General features: G+C 41.2%; 1 protein-coding gene across 1 annotated transcript in view; it reads right to left on the reverse strand.

The window, feature by feature from the left end:
• Positions 1-9380, reverse strand: part of b4galt2 (UDP-Gal:betaGlcNAc beta 1,4- galactosyltransferase, polypeptide 2) — a 98422-nt gene that overhangs the window by 68620 nt on the left and 20422 nt on the right. The gene's annotated exons all lie outside the window — the stretch shown is intronic.

Raw genomic sequence — 9380 nt, forward strand, 5'->3', positions numbered from 1 at the left:
AGAAATTGTGGCCCAGTCACTCAACCCAAGCGTGTCCTTTTCTTGTACTTTCTCAATATTTAAAAGGTCAGATCTTCGACTGGGTTTTCTGCCGTCAACATTATTTTTATAAAGCTATTTCTGCACTGCACGCTTTAAGCTTCATCAGCTCTAATCAACTCAAATGCCGGGTGGGCCGGACCTGCTGCCTCCAGCGGCCTGTTCCGCTTCTGATGTCGAAATTTTCAAAATGATAACAACAACCCTGGCTGTCAAGTCTGTTACGGGCTAATTTTCCATTAAACAAGTCAGATGCAACTGTCAAATAACTACAGCTGATCACCCACTGGGAATAAGAGGACTTTACAAAAGAAAACCAGTGGAACGAGGGATGGGGCACAGCAGGAGGGCAACAGAATTTCATCAGCAAGAGGATGGAAGGCGTAAGAGGTTTAGGAGGCCACATGGAGTCAATCTCGCTATTTTCTGTCAGCTGACAAGAGGGATTGCAATTTTCTCAGATTATATATTATAAAAACACTCCACGGATGCAACCCGTGCCCGCAGATGCTGGCATTTTTATTTCCAAAGTGTGCATTCAACGTCGTTGTGGGCTGTTTATGACAACTGCCGATCACAGCTTCCCACAGGATGGGACGCATCGATATTAACGCAGGCTCGTGTTTCTGGAATCCACGGTTAGGTGTCACGGCTCTAATCCAGTTCGACACATGTCTGCAAAATCAGATGATGTCATTGTGATGACAAGTGCCAAAAGAAGTTCATCTTCCAACTGCAGATTCTAAATTTAATTTCTCCTGTGCTGCGATCACATGAGTTTACAGGAAGTTAGGACAGTTGAGATCTTATCTGAAGAGATTGCGTTAATTAAACCTAAAAGCAAGGTCTGTTATTTTGTATTGAACCTGATTAAAAATGCATTGACTAAAAAAAAGGTCTGTCAGGTTTCATACAGTTCACCTGGACTGCTCAATTCAACTCAGTTTAATTTTATTTATTTAGTGACTGTTACAATTAATACTGCCTTGAGGCAAAAACAAGCAACAGTGGCGGTAAAAAATCCCTTTGAACAGGAAGAAGCATTGAGCAGGTCCAGGCTCATATTCTCCTGCTGGAGAAGGGCTGACTGGGCGCAGGCGCAATCAGTGTTTTTGGATTCAGGGAGGAAAGTGGAATTTAACTGGATGGACTATTTGGAGCTAGGCCACTGTGGTGGGTCCAATGCACTTAAATACCATTGAATTGTCTTTTCTGATGGTTCATTTTGAAGTAAATAAAAGTATTTATAGACTGGCATCACTGAACATCACTAATAAAAACTGATGCAGTAAAAGTCGGATGTTGGCTTCAATTTCAGCTAAATCCATGATGTTACTCTGACTCTGTAATGTATATAAATCTATTTACAGGGTAACTTTCTACCTCAAAAACAATGATGAAAATGCCTCCACCACCAGTCCTGATGAATGAAAGCAATGGTACAGTCACCCTTTGGGACACAAACAGTTAAAGAAATAAAAATTTACAGACAACTGTAGGTTTTCACCTACAGGTGTCACACCTAATCTATGTTCCTATTAAACACACTGCCAGGGTCTATAATGCCAGAAAACAAAAGTTATCAAAATTGGTGATATAAGAAACTTTAAAACTCTTAAAAGAAGGACAAATGGGAGCCTATAGTAACTCCTTTATTGTACAAATCATTGCACGTGCTTGGTGTTAGCCTACGTTAGCCTCTTCACAGACAACTGAAGCATAACTGGCGTGCTGTAGTTGGAAATGTCAGTATGACTGACATTTTTCTGCTGTACAGAAGCACACTTACACTGTGACACACAGGATTTCTCTGGGTAACACACATGGCGAAATTGCACAAACTGAGCAATTGCATTACTTCTGCAGGGCTACAAAATTCAAGCTGAGCTGAAAATCCAAGACATATCTGATCTGAGAGCTGGTCTACATCCGCGAAAGTTTCTTCTGTATATTCAACTGGCTAGTGAAGGGGTAAAAAGCTGCTTTCACTTTATTACCCTACATGCTTTTTCTGAAAGCCATTTTGCTCTCTTGTCCCTGCCTCTAATTTTAAGGTGTGCCTGAATTAATCTTCTCATGAAAACACTATGGAAGGAAATGTTAATCATTTCAGGAGACAAGGGGGACATAACCTTTATTATTCTGCTCTGGTAACTTCCTTAACATTCCAATCTGGCAGTTCAAAACTATTGAACCTGCTGAGCGCAGGTTAACAACCACGACAGAATAACAATATCAGAAATAAGGACCTTCACATTAACAATGTTAGCAACAGCTTCAATTTTTAATGCTTTTCGTGCACACTGGAAAGCCAAAATGGCAAGCTGATAAGTAAAAGGTGACAGAGAATGGAGAAGGTGAAACCAGTGCAAAGAGCAATCTGTAAAACCTCATAACCAAGCAGAGAAGATAAAATTAGCAGGAGCTAGAAGACAAGAGAATAGAGAAGCTATTGCAACACAGGAAGTAGGAGAGCTCCCAGCAGACTCTGCAGGCATACCTCCTTCCAAGCTGCTGAGGGAGGTAACAAATTAATTTAGCAACGACAGACTAACCTAATCTGTTCTGCATTCATCAATGTGATTGATGGAATTAAAAAAAGAGGATCAGGTATCCTGATGTTTTTAATCTGGGTTCAGCTTGTTGTGCTTGTGAGATGATGAAGTGCCTGCAAGCGAACGAGTCAGCTGCTCCTTAAACGGATGGTAATTTCATCCATGCCACAGGAACCGTCGCTCCTCTTCCTCTGGGCTCTCAGGCAGCAGCACTGAGATGGGAAGCAGGTTAAACGAATCGCACCAGGACACACTAGCAGTGCTTAATAGTAATTTAGCATCCCGAGAAGACAGAGTTAATCCTTAAAGATGTTCTGGGAACGTTTATTGACTGGGACCAAACAAGATGAATACACTGATGTGCACTGCATACACTGCATTTATTGCACATATTTTGAAGAAACTGTGCACAGGTCATTGCAGAGGGTGTTTTTGTTAGATTTTAATAATTCAGGCTCTTTGAACAACCAAAACTGCAAAGACGTTTTATTTCATTGTTGATGATGTTACTGTGAAACTTTATGTGTCTCTTCCTCTCCCTTTGTGTGTCATCCCCCTGCCCTATATCGAGCCCCCCCTCCCATATGAGGACGCCCCCCATCCCATATCAGCCTGGTCCTGTCCAAGGTTTCTCCCTGTTAAAAGGTTTGTTTTTGCTACCGTTGCTTTGTCGGGGTTGGGCGAAGGGGGGCGGGTCAGGCTCAGGGTTTCTGTAAATCCCCTAGAGACAATCTTGATTGTGACAGATGCTTAATAAGTAAACATGAATTGGATTGTTTTCATAAAAATAACTTTTTATATGGTCTTTCTTGCAAGAGAAGATTTAATACAAAAACCCTTTAAAGGGCAACAAATTTTACTAAACTGTTTGCCATAAACCATTTAATAAGATGTGCCAAAAACCTTTTACAGCTGTCTATTCATTTTAATTCTAGTTAAATCAATATTCATTTCACTACTGAAGGTAAAGAGTAAATGAACAGCAGTCAGTTCAAAATGTATTTTCCTCTTATTTTATGCTACATTAGTTCATGTATTTGATTGCGAGACTTCAGAGCTGTTTAGAATTGCAAATTCTACAGCTGTCTACACTTTAATAAAGTTAACTGAAATATCAATAGAAAATGTCCAAATGTTGTGTTGAAAAGGTTCTGACACTTCATGCATATTCATTGCATTTTTATTTGAGAATGCGGTGGATGTCACAGGACTGAGAGGAAATAACATTACACGGACACGGTGCATGAGCCTTTAGCCCAATGAGACTTCCTCTAATTTGGTTTTAAACGAATAAGAACAATAACAAAGAATCCGTGAAAGGTACGTGAGGATTCCTGTTGAGGCAGCTGGTAAAATAAAACAGCTTTGGGGACAATGTGCAGCTTTATTTTCCACTGAAATGCTGAGTGATTGTCTGTGGGATGCAGGAGGAGGTCCGGGCACCACCTCAAGTGGTACCTGTCACCTCACATCCTGGGCAAGGTTTGTAACTGATTTGATGGAGATGTGGATCCAAAACTGGGGTAGATCTTTGCTATGCATCACCGCATGTTCAGTTCAATGGGTTCAGTCTAAGCTGATATTTCAGTGCAGTGATGCAAAAGATCAGACCAGAGAGGTAAATGATCAGATCAGAGGGGCCAGCACCTAAGCAGATGGAGGGACCACATCCAAACAATGTCCTCCCTGCTGAGACCTGTCAATAAATAAGTGAACAAAATGTATTTTACCTGCTTGTTTAATGACTTGAAATCAGACTCCCAGCATTGCAATGGTTTAAAACATCAAAAAGATTATAAATGAGGAAATAGTCCCCAAAAGTTTACGGTTTAAATATGATAAAAAAAAGAGTGAAGATACAGATGGACTTTAAATGTGCTACCAAGTTAACTTCTAATTAAACCTCCCCAAAGGAGAAGGACTCCAGCGTGTGCTCCAGTTTATGCAGCAGAGTTCCAGAAAATCACTGCTCATGAATATTAAAGCAGACAAATGATCAATTTAAACAAATATCCACTTAGCTCATTATGCACATCCCTCTGTGTGTGCGTGTGTGTGTGTGTGTGTGTGTGTGTGTGTGAGTCTTTCTGCTCCTCTAAATAGGCCTACAGGTATAATATTAAGAGACAAACTACACACTGCTGTCATCTGTGGCATCCAACTGTTTTGGATTTGCTTCTCTCACTTCTCCACTCCACCTGCACTGTTCTTTGCCTTGCTCCTTTTCAACTCCTCGTTCTCATTTGCTCTTTCTTTTCCTCCTCCATCGTTCATTCCTCACTGGTGAATTATTAATCTGAAAGCTCTTTACTTTTCCTAACACCAAGAAGCAGGACTATGATGAGATTATCTGATCTAATAATAATCGCGGGTTCCATATTATGACCTTCAAGATCTTGGTTGCTATAACTTCCTCTGTGCTGCCGTTCCTTTTAGCAGTGCAGATGTTCATGCCTTTGTGGCCTGAAATAACGGCGCAGATATAGATTTTCTACATTTGCAATGTCTACAGTGTAAATTGATAAACGATATTTGAGTTTGAACATCTTGCTACATTAAAAACCTTCATCACGCGCGACAATAAAACACAACAAACAACAAAAACTAGGGCTGTCACTGGGGCGGCACACAGCCTCTGTGGATTCATTTGAATTAATCACGATGAGTGTAAATTATTATAAAATGTATTTCATTTTGTTGGGGTAAAACAGTAGATAGACTCACTTATAAAAGATGATGTTGAGATATCCAAATTCAAAAAAAAAAATTCATCTTGCAAAACCTCAGCAAAGCCGGCATCCTTGATGATATCAGTCTGAAGTTATTTGCCATCTACTCGGCAATCCTGTCAGACTGTCGGAGGCCGTAGCATCCTGTGGGGGTAGCTTGGGTGCATGCCAGGAATCGCCAATGTACTCGCATTGGAATTCCTGAATAATGTTTGCTTGTTAATGCGGTTGCCTACTTTAAGCTGGAAGACACTAAGCAACGAAGATGTTACTTAGAGTCGTCTGCTGGATCGAGTTGGCTCTCCTGACAACAAGGGTTAGAGCACCGGTCCTCACCAGTGAGTGGAACTGTGCATGTGTGGCACATTGTTTTAAAACTTTAATTCAAATTAATCATGTCAATTAATTAATCTGGATTCATCCGTAAATCTGACACCCACTGCTGGTCCGTTGGTGTGCCTGCTCTGCATTATTGGCCTGATCAGTTAACGAGGGGAATGACCAGCTTTTCTCACTCGCTTCCTGACTCTCGCACAGTTCCAACAGTTTGGTTTGGAGGTACTGATCAATGGGTTTTCTTGGTTAGAGAGGAGGCCCCAGAGGTCCTTGTGGGCTTGTTTTCTTTCACTTTTTTGGCCAACCCATGAGCGATGTGTGATTTGAGTCAGTGTGTTTGTAGGTTTTTGGTCTGTTATTATAAATGAATGACCAAGTTTTGCATTAGAGCTGTTTGAATTATCTTAGCATTAGCATCAGCTTTAGGGTCGACTCAGATGTGACACAGAGGCTTTTATATCTGTCACTCCTGGCTTATATATCACCAAAAAAGAAAGTTTGCAGGAAGGAAAGGGAATTGAACAAAGCTCCACTGTCTGCGGAGATGGTCGCGACAGCCCACATAGAACAAAAATAGAAAAAGGTCATGGGTTGAAATGTGTATCTGCGAAATGCCTCTGCAGATTCTTGCGCCCATGATGCTCCAGCAACTGCTGCATCATGCTATTCAGTCCAATTCTGAATACTCTATACGAAAATCTCTTACATGTTGTCCTCTGGCACCAAAAAAAGAGTAATAATCCTTTTAACTAATCCACATCAAATCTCTTACGATGATAATCCCTGAGGCATGATGGTCCATTCATCTTTAAACACATGTAACAATGTGCCGGCATGCATAATTAAATTGTAATGGTTATTTGTTGTACCGCTGCACCCAGCAGTGGCTTAACTATTTATGTGCTGAGGGTACAAGCTTATTTATAACGGCAGTGACGTGCAGTGTGTACACTGCAAGTATAGTGTGACTGGGTTCATAGAAAATGAGAATATAGTCAAATAAAGAAGTCTATGTCAGCGTTCCTTTTATCTGTACCTAAACTCGGCGCTTCAAAGTAGACGATGACCATAAAACAGAAAACCTGCTAATAGGAAGAGTCCAGAAAATAACAGCTGTTTCGCACGGAGGTATAGTTTTGTGAACTTCTGTAGTTCATACTTGGACTCTGTACTTTGAAGTGCTCGCTTTCCGACATTGCTGTGGCTCCTGGTGGCTTAGATGAAATGCATTGTGGGATGCCTAGTTGTCCCATGTTCAAGCCAGGCACGGACAGAGCAAGTGCCGAACCCTTACGGGAAACTTGGAGTGTACTTGGTAGGTTGGGAACTTAGAACCAGAACTGTTCTTGGGCTGCGACTGATGACAAGTCATAAGATCACAAGAACACAAGGACTGAGGAGTACACGTAGTGAGAAAGTACACATAGCATAGTGAAGAGCACGTAAAGATCTAAAATCCCTTCGATAGGTTGACAACCTGAGGCTCGTGTTCCCCTTTAGGTACTCTGCAGCATAATAACTGGTACACTGACAATAAGCAGGACTATTACACCAGTATTTGAAACCCTTGCTATGAGTTGATAGGTGGCCAGGTCCTACCTTGTTCATATTTATGTGTTTGAACATGAAACGTGCTAGATATCAAAGGCTAAGAATAACCTCTTTTAGACTCCGTTGTGATAAAGGTTTATGCAGTATGCTGTGTTTGATATCTTCAGTGTGGGACAACTCAGCAACTCACATCAAGTCAAATTATGCCACTAAAGCTAGCTTCCAGAATGATTATACGATTATTAATTGTGGAAAGCTCTTCCCAGATGGCTTCCTCAGTTCCTTGGATGCCCTATTAGAAGGATGCCAAGTAATTTGTTTTTCTTCAGCCACCTAAGCGTATACGTGATTTGATATGGATATTTCATGGGAGCATTTGTGCACTTGAATGCTGGCTTTCCTGCGGTTTAATGTGTTTTTTATTTGTTCCACAGACTCTTCCCATTCCAAACTGGCAGTTGGTATCAGAAAACACTGCATTTTTTCAGTTTAACAACTTGATACACATATACTTAGGGGATGCTGCTCTATTTGTGAGCTGTATTTACACTGGGTTGGGGGATGCAAATGCTTTGAGATATTCAAATGCAGAAGATAATATAAACATAATAAGAGATCCCTAACAATCCTGAGCTTTCAGTGGGCACTGTGGGAGGGTTTCACTGCAATAACGGATTGATGAAAGCACTCTGCACAAATGCTTGTTTCGTGGTGCAGCAATCCCTACTGAAACCGCTGATACCCGCCTACCTTGACACATTAAAAGCTAAACGGGCATTGTGGAGAATACGGCAAAGTGTTAGCCCACTCAGAGAATCCATCGTCTCTCTGAAACACAGAGGCTGCACCATGACACGGGGGATTCAGCAACACCATTGAGATTATGAGATTGTTCTCAGAAAGCGGAAGATGCGAGTGAAAGCTGGAAAGGCCTTGTGTGTGCCTGCGTCTGTGTATGTACAAAATTACATGTGTAGCATAGATCCCTGGAAGATCTTTTTTTGTATAGCAGAATGCTGATCTGTCACATATGACCTTTGGTAACACCATGACCTGATGTTACCTTGCTGACCCCCTCCATCTTCAGGATAACATACTGGAACAATTACCTGTCTGATATCTGTTCCTCTTCTCTTTTTGCCCTATCTCTCCTTCCACGCCTCCTTTATGCAGTCAGCCTTCAGCAGGAGGGTCCGGCCATATGTGCCTGGTTCCGCTCAATGTTTCCTCCAGTTAAAGGGGAGTCTTTCCTTGCCACTGTTGCTTGTTTGGGGGGGTCAGGCTCTGTGTTTCTGTTAGGTCTACAAACAATCTTGATTGCACCAGATGATATTTAATGTACAGTTAATGAAAAGTTAAAGGGAATTGAATTCTTTCCAATTTATAGAATGAAAATTAGCAAAAGATGACTCAGTTCTAAGATATTCTGGATACTGGTGTGACATATCCAGCATCTAAACACATAAATGACAGAATCATTTAATCAATTGTTGTTATACTTAAAGGTCTGACAGAAGTTGCTTAATGAACAAAAAGCTTTAGACAATGGTCATAATTGACTCATTCCACCACCTACACAGAGTTCTATTTTAAAAGTACATGACAACAATAGTTGGAGGAAGAGGGTTTTAGTTATTAAGAATGTTTTTTCCCTTCAGATTTCTGATGCGACATACCTTTTTTGGTATCCTTTCAGCCCCACACTGGTTCTCAACATTTAGGTATGAAGGAGGAGAAAAATGTCCCTGGATCAAACTTTCACAGCAGCACAGCTAATCGCCCATACAGTAGCTGTTTTCACACAACTTTCAGGTGGGGGGGGGGGTTATTATTATGATTATTTTCCTGGCGCCAGCGATTAGTCTCATCCCTGACGAGTGGCTTAATTAACAAAGTCAACAAGGGCCAGCATCAACGCTGAGTCAAAAAGCTCTTGAGCACCGCACAGCAGCATGCAGCCACGCTAGCGTGGAAGATGAGCAACAGTGTCAGTGTCTTTCTGTCAACACCTTCAACCGTCCTCTACCTCTCCCGTCGGTCTCTGAACATTTTAAAATAGGATTAACATAAGTCTTGCAGCTTATTCTAAACACAGCAAAAAAAAAAAAAATAAGAAAAAGAAAAAGATCTTATAATATCCAGGTGGGTAGAAATGATCCTCATTTTCTGC

This window comes from Takifugu flavidus, chromosome 15, assembly GCF_003711565.1.
Source record: "Takifugu flavidus isolate HTHZ2018 chromosome 15, ASM371156v2, whole genome shotgun sequence".
In the NCBI taxonomy this organism is placed as follows: domain Eukaryota; kingdom Metazoa; phylum Chordata; class Actinopteri; order Tetraodontiformes; family Tetraodontidae; genus Takifugu; species Takifugu flavidus.